The 13,543-nt window shown below is 35.3% G+C and overlaps 1 long non-coding RNA gene across 1 annotated transcript in view; it reads right to left on the bottom strand.

Annotated features, from left to right (window-relative positions):
* Positions 1-13,543, bottom strand: part of LOC103101498 (uncharacterized) — an 88,634-nt gene that overhangs the window by 63,819 nt on the left and 11,272 nt on the right. The gene's annotated exons all lie outside the window — the stretch shown is intronic.

Here is a 13,543-nt window from a genome sequence, read left to right as displayed (position 1 = left end):
CACACCAACCCTAACTCCTAAGTGCTTAGATATCACCTTTCTATGATATCATCATTGTCTTTCAGAAGATGCCATAGGGCATAGAATGCTGGACTTGAATTAGGGGAAGATCTGAGTCTGAATCCTGCCTCTGATACTAGCTGTGTGATCCCAGGAAAGTTAATTAATCTCTCTGAGCTTCAATTGCTCTATCTATAATATGGATGTAATATTATCTACCTCACAGAGTTCTTGTTTGGATCAAATGAGGTAACATATAAAGTGATTTGAAACAATAAAATGCTATAAAGGTATTATTGTTATTATTATTATTTCCCTCTTTAGTTGCTACCTTTGATGACCATTCACCCAGCTTTCCCCAGGGAACAAATACTAAGGTTGCAGCCAGTAGGGGACCTCCAATTCCCTTAAGGGTGATGGAGATTTTCAGCATTGCTATACCAAAAGGAAAGTCTCAGGACTCGAAATCATTAGTGCTGTGATGTTCAAGAAAGAACAAGAGATATTATTTAGGTACCTGCATAGATCTTGCTTAGCTTAAGGCCATTGAATGCAATTATTTTGAAAGGGCTCCTTTGATTGATCATCCTCTAGAAGGTAAGACCCAATTCCATAGACAATAGCTTTAGTAATTCACTGCTTATTGATTTAAACAGGTAAATTCCTTTGGTTTCCCTTTAATACTCTTCTTTGAGGCACAATAAAGAGAACTCTAGGTGTGTAATCAGGAGGATAAAAGTTCAAATATGGCCCTGGCACTTACCAGCTGTGTGACACTGGGCAAGTCACTTAATTTCTGCCTACCTCAATTTCCTCAATTATGAAATGGGGATAATAAATATCTTTCTCTAAGAGGATAATACCTAAAATGGTGTCAATGAGATTGTTTAAGGTTCAAATGAGAGAATATAAGCAAACAGTGCTTAGGATAATTTCTGGCACAGAGTGAGTGCCACATAAATGCTTATTCCCCCCTACCTCTGAATCAAATGCCATAATTAATCTCCACCTTGCTCCTTTGAACTCTGTATGTTGCTAAAGCAAACTGACTGATTTGCTCCATAACAATGAAGGGACTCAACAGAATGGAAGAATACAGGTAAGGAGTACTAACTCCTTACCTGTGAAGTGAAAGAATGATGGGTAAATGGAGTCCACAGTTTCTGCTGCTCACAGGAGTAGCATCGTATTAATTTAATTAAACAAAGTATTCACTTGTGTAAGTTTCCAGCAACCTTCACCACCAACACCCAGCCCTGCCATGTCTATCATACACTCTCTCTTTGTCTCTCTCTCTCTCCTTCTCTCTGTCTCTCTCCCTGTCTGTCTCTGTCTCTCTGTCTCTCTCTGTTTCTCTGTCTTTCCCTACTGTGCCCCCCCCCCAGCTTTTCCCAGGGATGTGGGTAGAATTTTGCCCATTCTCCAGCACTATCTGGTGTCATCAGTGCATAACAATTAGAGAAGCTCATTGAATAAAAGGAGATTTTGAACCTTTGACTTCATTCCCTATAAGTCCTTAGTATTTCCCCATGTTGGTGGAATCACGTTATTGGCATTTAACTGGTGGTAACTCCTCCCACATCCTCTTTCTTTGGGATGAGGCAGTAAGTATGGTGGTAAGCTAAGCGCGGGGATTTTAAATGGGCTAGCCAGTCATGGGAACGTGGTTTTTATTTTGTATCCTCATTATTCCTTTCTAATTTCTAATTCTAATGATCCTTAATAAACCTCATAAAATATATTATTTTTATTATTAGAGATATAACTTTAGATTTTACATTATTTACAAACAAATATTTTGAAGCAAACCAAATTGAGCCTTAGATGTTCCTCCTCATAGTTAAATAGTTATTAAACAGCCTTATAATCATGATTCCATATTAGAGCACTGCAACTCTAAGGATGCTCAAGAAATGAGAGATCTGTGTTCATGTTCTGTCTCATCACCTCTTTAAGACTGTCTCCTCATTCATAAAATGGGAATAACAATGTCACCCTGCTCACAAAGATGTAAGTAGCAAATGAGATAATATACACAAGATACTTTTCATATAAAGTGATAAAAATTATGACCTAGTAGTAGTTACTTTATAATTACTTAACATTGAGAAATTTGGTGATGAATAGGTTCAGCAATCACAAAGGACTGGAGTCACCCCTTCATGGCAGGAGTTGAGGAAGACTTGTATTCTAGAAGGCAAAGTCCATTTAGACCTAATTCATGCAATCTGGACAATACTGAATCTATTTGAATGAACAAAACCCATTTCTGAACTCCTTATATATGCTGTTAGCCATGCGGTACATCAGTCCTCTAAAATGAGTACTAGATTTAAACATGAGCAGGACTGTGTCTTGAGGATTAACACCCACTCATGATTAAGAATACGTGAAGTAGCCCTTGTCCTCAGAAGGAAAATGCCTCTAAATTCACACCAAAGTAATTACTCATGCTCATATCTGAACTACGATGCCCAGTTCTCTCCTTCCTCCCCAGTCTGGTTCTCAATCTTCACTTTTTCTCAAAGTGTCACATCAGAAGTCAGCAGAACATTTCTTCTTCTCTTTCCTAGCCTAGAACATTACTTCCCCTGTACCTCAGAGAAAAGATCACCATTGGCCCTAAAGAAAAAGACACCCAAAGTTAATTATTTCCAACTGTGTGGAAGCCCTTCGTTTTTATAACTGCTCCATTTGCACTAAGCCTTCAAACAAAGTCAGGTCAGACAATATTATTTAGGTGGACCCTCCAAGGTCATCTCCCCTGTTGAATAGAGGAGGAAAATAAGAAAATAAGGCAAGGTGAGCTGAAGGGCCTTGCTAGCGAGCCACAGAGTCAGGACAAGAACCAGTATATGTCTCCAGAAAGTTGGTTTGTCAATCACCTCAGTTAGTTTAAGGAGGTGGTTTACTTTTCCCTGGTGGAAAAGGTTGGAAATGAATTTATATGTGGCCTTTCAGCAGGCTATGCAAATTCCTCTGACTCAAAAAGTCCAAAGTGCGGCTCAACCAGAAATTTGAGGCAGTCAGGACATCGTTCAACACCATAACCACAGAACAGACCTGCGGGTGTTGGCTGTGACCCCAAAGCTACCAACAGAAAACTCTCAGGAGTTTGAACTAGTCATTAGCGTGCATACTTTGAGAAGGTCTTTGGAAAGGCTGGGCAAACCAATTCAATCATTCACCAAGGAGAGGGGGTATCAAGAAAGCTGGTAGATAAATGGTTTATGGGCCCAAGGGTAATTGGATTCTGAAAGGTTAAAGTTATTGATTAGAACACTTGGACTGATATTGGCTTATTTGGTCAATTTCATCCGAATGGTATTTTAATACCCAATAGCAAAATAGCAAAAATGGAGGAAGGGAAGTATTCAGGTAATTTTATCCCATTTCATTCTGCTTCCCTTGCCACCATCCCTTTCAAAAAAAAAAAACCAACAATAACAACCAAAAACCAAGAAGTTTACAAATATTTCAGAATATAGAGTTTTGGGGTTAAATGAAAAGTAGGGGACTTAATGGGCTCAGAAATAATCACTGTATTTCATTAAAACTCTTGCAAAGAATTGAATATGTTGCTTAACATTTCAATGCCTTGTTTATGGATCTGCAAAGCAATATTTGAAACACAGAATGTTAACATCAATCAGAAGGAATCTAAAAGACAATCCATACTTTCTAAAACAACCCTAACATGTAGTCTTCCACCCTCCATGTTGAAAGATTTCCTCCCAAGAAGACCATTCTCCTTTGGAGATTCTAAATTATTAGGAATTTTTATTCTTATGTTGAGTCAAAATAAAGACAGTCTTTCTCTGACTTCTGCCCATTTTCCTTTTTCTCCATTCTGGATCCAAGCAAAACTTCAACACAGTTATCACCAATCACTGAGACACACACACACACACACACACACACACACACACACACACACACACATCCCATCACTAGCCAGCCATCCTACAGATAAGCAATCACACCCAGAATTGTGTCACCTGAAAATATGATATTTGTTATCTCTATGAGTCATTGTTAAGATTACAGCATAGCCTAAAGCATACCCCTAGAGATGCACCCCCAAAATGATTTTAGACTTTCAACCCAGTTTCAAAACCAGTTATCTCTTCTTTCATCTACCTCATACTTGTGCATCTTATTCACAAGATGGCATGGGGAACCTAGTCAAATATTTGTCTAAAATTCAGATATGACAAGTCTATAGCATTCCCTGGCTCCACCAGTCTAGAAGCCCCATTGAAAACAAGTACATAGGATGACTCATGACCTGTTCTTAAGGCCACTCTAGGTCATAGGTCATTGTGACCCATTTAAGTATCTTTTAACATGTTTCTAGATGTTTACAAATCATCACTTTAATAATATATTTTATAATTTGTCAAGAATTGAAGTCAAGTTTATTGGCTTAAATTTTGATGATTCTACCTTCTTTACTTTACTGGAAAACCAGAGTATTTATTGATCTCCAGTCTTATGGCACCTCTCTCATTCTTTATAATTTTGCCTCAGCAATCCCATTTGGCAAACTTTTTATTACTAAAGGTAAAAATGCATCTGGACTTGGTGATGTGAACTCAAGAAGAACAGCTCCAAATTTTTATCTCCTGATCTATTTTTGGCTTTAACTCCCTATTAACCATTTCTCTTCTATCCTTCCTTATCTAAAGAACATTTACTTTGGTTAGAAAATGGAGCTAAAATTAGAGAAAACTAAAATTAGTGTGAAATAGTTCTGGCTTCCTTCTGTTATTCATTTTTGTCCCTTCGTGTTCTGAGAAGCCATCCAACCAGCAGAACTCTAACCCTCAAAATTAAAAGCCATTTCCATTGCCAGGATCAACTAGTTATGAACTTTGGTTCATACTTTGGTGCACTCAATACTCTTCTTATAGGGATAGACTATATATTCATATTCATCCTTTTCTAAATGAATTCTGTTTACCTTGATTTGGATACATCTTTTAAAAAGCTAGTGTGAAGAATTCCCTGTCCATAGGTCACTTGTCAGATAATATCATTTTCTCATCAGAAGCACTTGTGTTTGTCTTCTAAGACATAAATATTGTGTCTTTTCAAATTTAATTAATTTCTGTAAATTAAATTTCTGTAAAATAAAATTAATTTCTGTAAGTTTTTAGAGCAGAAAGGACATTTTTAGTTTTCATCAATTACTTTCCTTTCTTGTTACTATTAAATAACTGAAGAAAAAAATAATATTTGGGTTAAAAAATATAGAGGTGTTTCTTTCTTTATAGGCATGGAGACCTGGGTTCAAATCCCATCTCTAAAACATATTAACTTTATTGCTCCTGGACAAATCTACTCTGAATGCTCTAGTCTAGGTAACTCCAAAAATGTAATTTGCAAAGAAGATATTAGCCTCCATTAGTAGTAGAAAGAATTCTCTCCCCTGTTTGTATCTTGTACTACAAGAATCACAGGTCCAATTCCTATCTTATCCCTATTCCTGTTATTGATCTTATTTTTTAAAATAGACATATAATTATTTTAAATAATAGTTTTACTAGAAGAGTTGACAAGGAGACTGATACACTGTGGTACAATCCAATGTAATGGTCTTCTCCATTAGTGGCAAAGCAGTGATCCTGGATAACTTGGAGGAATCTATGAGTAAAAACATTATCCACATTCAGAGGAAAAACTGTGGGAATAGAAACACAGAAAAAAAAACAACTGCTTGATTACATGGATCGAGGGGGATATGGTTGGGGATATAGACTCTAAATGAACATCCTAGTGTAAACATCAACAACATGGAAATAGGTTCTGATCAAGGACACATGTAATACCCAGTGAAATTATGCATCAGCTGAGGAAAGGGGAGGGGGAGGGGAAGGAGGGAAATAATGTGATTCTTATAACCAAGGAATAATGTTCTAAATTGACTAAATAAATTAATTTTTAAAAAAAGAAGAGTTGACAAGAATTCATTTTTTTTATAAAAATCTAAAATATTTTATGTTCAAGGTGCTTTATTACTATCAGAACTCTTAACCTGATTTTGGTAACTAAGATTATCATCCTATTAAAATGCAGTTGATTGTTTTTAGTTTAGCTTTTTCTTTTCATTTTTAAACATTATTTAATTCTTTGAGTTACAAATTCTCTTCCTCCTACCCTCACTTCCCCCATCCAATGATGAGAAGGCAAGAAATATATAGGTTTATATATATATATATATATATATATATATATATATGTGTGTGTGTGTGTGTGTGTGTGTGTGTGTGTGTGTGTGTATGAAGTCATAAAAACATATTTCCATATTAGCCATATTGCAAAAAAAAATAAGTTTAAAAAGTAAAAAATGTAAAGAAATTAATTGTTTCATAAATGTTTGCTAGGATCTACTTGTAAATCCTTCTAGTACTGAAGATTTTTTTAGGGAACTCATTTATGACTTGTTCAATTCCCTTTTCTAAGATAGGATTATTAAATTATTTTATTTTCTCCTCCATTAATCTGGATAGTTTATATTTTGGCAATTATTCAGCCATTTCACTTATATCATCAGTTTTCCTGGCATATAATTGGACAAAATAACATCATAATTGCTTTAATTTTATTTTCATTAGTGGTATCTTTTTCAATTCTGATACTGATAATCTGGTTTTCTTCATTTTAAAGCCATATTAGCTTATGACTTATTATATTGGGTTTTTTCCTAAAATTACCTCCTAATTTTATTTATTAGTTCAATATTTTATTGTAGTTTTTTTCTTTTTTTTTTACTCTCAATTTTATTCATCTTTCCTTGGATTTTTCAGGATGTCCAATTTGGTATTTAATTGGAGGTTTTTAATTTGTTTTGTTTTCTAATTATTTTAGTTGCATGCCCAATTCATTGATCTGTTCTTTCTCTCCTTTATTGATGCATATTGATGCAGACATATACATTTTACTCTAAGTACTGCTTTGGCTGCATCCCACAAATTCTGGAATGTTGTGTCATTGTTGTCATTCTCCTTAATGAAATTATTGATTGTTTCTTTTATTTTATACACTATTAGATTACTTAGTTTCCAATTAGTTTTTTTGTCTATGCTTCCATAGCCCTTTATTGAATATAATTTTATTACATTATGATCCCAAAGTGGTGTGTTTAATATTTCTGCTTTTCAGCATTTGACTGTGAGATTTTTATGCCCTGATATGTGGCCAATATTTGTGAAGGTGTCATGTACAGACGAGAAAAAAGTGAAGTCCTTTCTTTTCCCATTAATTTATATACCCAGAGGCCTATCATATTTTACCCTAAATTCTATTGATCTCCTTCACTTATTTATTTTATGGTTAGGTTTTTTCCTAGCTCTGGGATGGAATAATTTATGTCCCCCACTAGTATACAGTTTTACTATTTCCTCCTATAAATTCATTTAACTTTTCATTTAAGAAATATGACTGCAATGATATTTGCTTCATTTATGTTTAGTACTGATATTACTTCATTTTCTATAGTACCTTTTTAGAAAGATGCACTTTCTCTGCTCATCTCCTTTAATTAGATCTATTCTTGCTTTTGCTTTGGGTGAGATCATGATTGCTACTCCTGCCTTTTATATTTCAGCTGAAACAGAACATGTTGATTCTACTCTGGCACCTTATTTTAACACTATATGTATCTTTCTGTTTCAAGTGTGTTTCTTGGAAAAAGCATATTGTTTTGATTTAGATTTTTAATCCATTCTGCTATCTACTTCTGTTTTATGAATGAGTTTATTCCATTTACATTCACAAGTATAATTACTATTTCCCACCATTCTATTTTTTTTCTGTTTACTCTTCTCTCTTATCTCTGACTGTCCATCTCTGGCCAAATTCTGCTTTTTAAGAAGTTGCTTTCATCAGTGATGTTTTATACCCCTGTTTCTGTTTGGTCAATTCTCTTAAGGTATTATTTTCTTCAATATGTTTGTGTCTCTTTTTCCAAGCGGTTAATTTTCTTTTCATCATTTTCTAGCATCACTCTCATTTCTTTTCCCCATTTTTCCTTTACCATTGTTGTTTTCTAAAATCCCATTTTTTTGCTCTTCAAAGAGTTCTTTTTGTGCTTGTATCAAATTCACATTTTTCTTTAAGACTTTGCTTGTAGCTGTTTTGACATCATTGTCTCCTAGATTTGCATCTTGATTTCCCCTATCATCATACTTCTTTTTTTATGGTATTTTCTTTTTTTACTCAGTTTTCCTACCTCATCTTGACTTTGAACTTTAAAGTTAGCATCTAGTTGGGGGTTTGGTTTAATAACCATAGAGCTGAGAGCGTTCATTGAAATATAACATGTATTTTTTATTTTTAAATTTCACTGTTTTGTTACAATGAACCAAAATTTATTTTCTCTTCTTTCTAATTATCTTTTCCCAACCCAATGGGAAAAAGAAAAACAAAAGCCTTATAACAGACATGTATAATTAAGAAAAATTAATTTACCATGTGATAGATAGATAGATAGATAGATAGATAGATAGATAGATAGATAGTATGCTTCTTGATTTTCTTCAGTCATGGTTGGTTATGGAATTGACCAGAGTTCCTAGGATTTTCAAAGTTGTTTATCTTATCAGTGTTGTTATTATTTTACATATTGTTCTCTTGCTTGCTTCATTCTACATCAGTTCATACTAATCTCAGGTTTCTTTGAAACCATCATCCCTTTCACCATTTTTTTATATTTTCCATTTTCATGTGTTACAATTTGTTTATCCGTTTGTCAATGGACACTTCATTTCCAGTTCCTTATCACCTCAAAAAAAAGAGCTATTATAAATAATTTTGTTCATATGGGACCTGTTCCTCTTTCTTTACATCCCTTTGGGCTCTTCATCTAGTAGTGGTATTGCTGGGTCATCAGAAATATTTTCAAGGTTATTGATTTTATAGGTATAGTTCCCATTTGCTTTCCAGAAGAGTTGGACCAATTCACAGCTGCACAAAAAGTGTATTCATTTGCCTATATTCCTGCCTCCTCTAATATTTACCATTTCCTTTTCTCCCACCACTGCCAATCTAATGATTGTGATAAAACCCCACAATTGCTTTAATTTGCATTTCTTTATTAGTGATTTGAAGTATTTTTTTCATATATTATTAATAGCTTCGCTTTCTTTCCTTAGAAAATTGCCTGTCCCTAGCCTTTGACAATTTGTCAATTGTAGAATGACTCCATTCTTTTCTTTTTTAAAAATCATATACCTTCTGTCTTAGAATCAATACTAAGTATTGGTTCCAAGATGGACCTGTGGTAAGAGCTCAGCAATTGGGATTAAGTGGCTTGTCCAGAGTCACACAATTAGAAAGTATCTGAGATTACATCAGAACCCAGAACCTTCTATCTCTAGGACTGTCTGTCTGTCCAATGAGCCACCTACCTGCCCCCGACTCTCTTCTTTTTAATTCGATTCAATCTGTGAATCTTGGAAATGAGATTTTCATCAGAGAAACTTGCTGCAAAGATTTTCCCCCTAGTTACTAATTTCCTTTCTAATTTGAATGAATTGCTTCTATTTTTACAACCAAGTACCTACTATAAAATTGACAATTTACATGATCCCTACCCTTGAGGACATCCAAGTTTATTGAAAGAGGATCATGAGATTAAGTACAACACACATACACATACACATACACAAAAGAAGATGGATTTCAAGATTAAATGTAATGGAGACACATATATTCCATCAGAAAGAAGAGGCAATAGAACCAAAGTATTCTAGGAAATTTTGAAAAAAAACAACTGAACTTCCAGCTGAGGTCATTGTATATGTCCTCAAACATATGCTAATGTCAGGTTTCACCAGATTTGAACCTTTAATGAAACCAAAGAACCAATTTACATAAGTGCAATTAAAAGTCAGAGGAATTCTGTTTAAAGCCCAGACAAGTCAATCTCTCTGGGCCTTAGTTTATAAAGTTAAACCCTCATGAAGTTAAAAAGTTTTATGCTGATATGACTTTTAGAATTCCTTTTAACCTCTAGATTTATGATCCTGTGACCTTCAGATACTGTGCATTCTACTTTAGGACAGCTCTAGTTTTTAGAAAATTACATGGCTAAATCTTCCTCTTTGCTACTTTAACCTCTTGTTTCTAGCTCTACCCTCTTTGGCCTGTGGTTGATTGAATCCCTCTTCCCCAAGGAAGTCATGTAAGAACTTGAAAACAGCTAGCAAATCCCATCCTCAGTCATCGAGCTTTTTCTTCTCTTTGCTAAACACCCCTACAGTTCCTTCATCTGTTTCTCGTGCAGTAAAAAGTTGATGCTTCTCATCACCCTGATTTCTATTCTGGATATTTTCTTCTGCTTCTCAGTATGCTCCCTAAAATGTGGGGTCTAGAACTGAACTAAATTCTCAAGATGTGACTGAGTGCACTAGCCCTTATTACAGCCTTATTCCTGAACGCGTTGCCTCTCTTAATGTAGCCTATAACGAACACAACAGGCTCGATTATTGGAATAAAAGACTTCAACAAAGAATTCCTCAAAGTGCTAATCCCCTGGTATATATAACCATGATTTGATTTGCAAAATTCCAACTTCTGCTTAACTTTTACAGTGTTATAAAAGTAAAGTATGCCTAATTCTGAGTCTTAGAAACCTTCCATTATCTGCGATGAAAAGGATGATTCCTCTCTGTTCAATTATTTTCCCTTTGTAAAAGAAGCCTGAAGTTTGAAAAGACCCCTTTATGGCTACACAGCATGTCGGGGGGACGAGTTCAACTTCAAACATTTGCTTCCCAGACTCAACCTCCTTCCTAGCCCTGCCTTGGCTCCCAGGACCCTCTCGCCCAGCAGAAATCCACACCGAGTTCATCGCCAGAGCTTGGTCAACCTCTATTATGAAACTGACAGATTCTTGGCGCTTCTCCACTCCTGAGTGAATAAGTAGGTCTGGTAAGGTTTATTATAGGAATAAAAAGAACTCTTGAAAGCTGACCCATTTGAATGGTTGAAATGTAAAGTAATACCCTCTCCCCTCCCCTTGGAGTCCACTCTCATTTAGGCAGTTGAAAATGTGAACATTTCGAGCCCAAAGTTCTATCTTGGACGCCGTATATAAAATGCCTCTTCTATATGTTGTGACAGCAATGGAACATACAGGTTTCTCCAGAGAAGATTGCCGAGCTGGCTCATGCTGATTTAATTTGCCTATCTTACTGCCAGGAATAAAACCTCATGGATATGGCACTTAGTCAATGATTATTTGATATTTTATGTATTCAGTGTGTCTTTGGAATTTTTTTTCAAAAAAAGATATTGGAAAAAAGGGTCCTTGAACAGTACCTAGAAGAAACAGAAACACTCCTTTTCATTTGTAACCTCAAGAATGCCAACTTTTAAAGATTTTCTTATGGGCTGCAGGAGATCTGTGGTTATAGGACACCACATAGAAACGTGACAATTACTAGGTCCACAGACACAACCAAAATAAAACAAAGGGAGGCTCATGGTTCTCACTATGGCATTCATAATTTGGGGTTGGCACCATTAGGCTGGAATGACTATAACAAGTCAAGATCCTCTTGTTCTTCTCGGTTTCTCTACCTTTAAAGGAAATGTATAGCCCATCTCTTCAGCATATGTGCAGCCTATTATGTATTACTTTTCTTATACCCCAGATGAAGAAGTTGTCTTGCCCTCCTCAAATTTATTCTCTGTCCATTTTATAGTTGCTTACTTGTGCCTGTGGTGTAATACCCAAATTGAAGAAAAGCTTCTTGAGTATGGATTGTTTTCATCCTGAATGTCAAGCACAGTACTTGTTGAATTGATTTAAACCTGGTAAAACTAGCTAATATTTATGTACATCATCTGATGTTTCCCAACCAGTCTCTAAGTAAATTATAAAATGATGGTGGCTGGTCCTTTTTAATCTTTGTATTCTCAACTGCCCATACAATGCCTGACATAGGATGGGGATTTAATAAATTGAGACTTTTTTCTGAAGGAAAGACAAGATGTATGAAAGGGCAAAGAAACAAAAAAATATTAACTGGCTTTTTTTTCTACTTAAAAAAATGGTTTCCAATTCCAAACACTGTGTAGACTAACAATGGAGGCACATCATTTAGCTAGCTGTCTCCATTGAACATCTTGCCAGATGCCCCAAAGCTGAGCGATTTTCCTCACATGAAAGATATCTTCCAGAGAAAGAACTGATAGGAAGAAAAAAGCAAGACATAGTTTTATATATACACATATGTTTTTATAAAATGACACCTTCTTTAGTGCAAAACTTTTCTATAATAACATTAATTTTTTAAAAGAAAAAAGACACCCTCTGGAACAGACTTAAGGGAAACCATACATCCCTTTCTTGGGAGTGTTAACATACTCAGTTTGGGATCTCCACCCTGGGGCTGAACTGTCCCAACTGATGAGTGAATGTAAATTCAATTAGCCCACTATACACTGCTATCCCTATAGAGTTTCATGTCCCATGCAGGCATCCACCAAGTCCATATTGCCATTTATCCTGCCACCATGTGAGTACTTACTTCATTCCTCTCACTCCCTGACTTTCTCTGTCACCTACAACTTTCTACCACTCATTCTGGAAACAACAATCAATCAATATTGCTATTTCCTCTGGAAAATATATTACAATTCCCCTGTGGACACCATTCATATTCCCTGGAACTCCCTAGAACAAAATACTTCCCTTGCCATTACTCTTCAATATTTTTTTCTCACCCATTAGATGTATGCTTCTTGAGGGCAGGGACTGTTCTACTTGTGTCCTAGCACAGTGCTTGACACATAGTAGGTACTTAAAGGATGTTTTTATCTATGTTTTTAAAAATATCTTCTCACTTTGAGCATGAGTAAATATAAACTAAGTCAATTAAGGTGGCTGTCTTGTAGTCAAGGGAACAATAAGTCATTGGACCAGGAGCTTATTCTGAGCCCACGTCTTATTCTAGTGACATGCTATTTTGTATTAGCAAGATGACAATATAGGGTATACAGTATATGTGTGCATTTCCCATGAGTATTTAATAACCTGATCAACATTCTCATTATTCCTAATGTTAAGTAACAGAGACCAACTATCAATGAACCTTTCATATAGTCTAATAAATTATTATTGAAATTTTGATAAAATAATAATAAAATCAGTCTCCACCAGTTCCTTGAAAATTTTCTCTTCCCCTTTCTCATATATACCCCTTTTCCAATTTCTCCTTTTCTTTGAACTGGTGAAACAGAAGACAGAGGTTGTCTGAAGTTAATAACCTTGGAGTTAGCTTCAGTTACTTCTTCCACATTCCTTTCCTTCTAATATTCCTGCCTATCCCTATGTATCCATTTGGTTTCCCTGAGATGAGTCTTCTTCCCCAAGAATTTCTTGACTTGATAATAGGATCAAATATTCAGAGTTGGAAGAGCCCATCAAGTCCATACCTCTCATTTGACAGAAGAGGAAACAACGATTAAGTAACTTGTCCAGAGTCATATAGCTAGTTAGTGTCTAAGGATTTGAGTTCAGATCTTCTTTTTC

The sequence above is a fragment of the Monodelphis domestica genome, chromosome 6, assembly GCF_027887165.1.
Source record: "Monodelphis domestica isolate mMonDom1 chromosome 6, mMonDom1.pri, whole genome shotgun sequence".
In the NCBI taxonomy this organism is placed as follows: domain Eukaryota; kingdom Metazoa; phylum Chordata; class Mammalia; order Didelphimorphia; family Didelphidae; genus Monodelphis; species Monodelphis domestica.
Note: the sequence above shows the minus strand (reverse complement) of the source record. Positions and strands in the feature narration are given on the sequence as shown.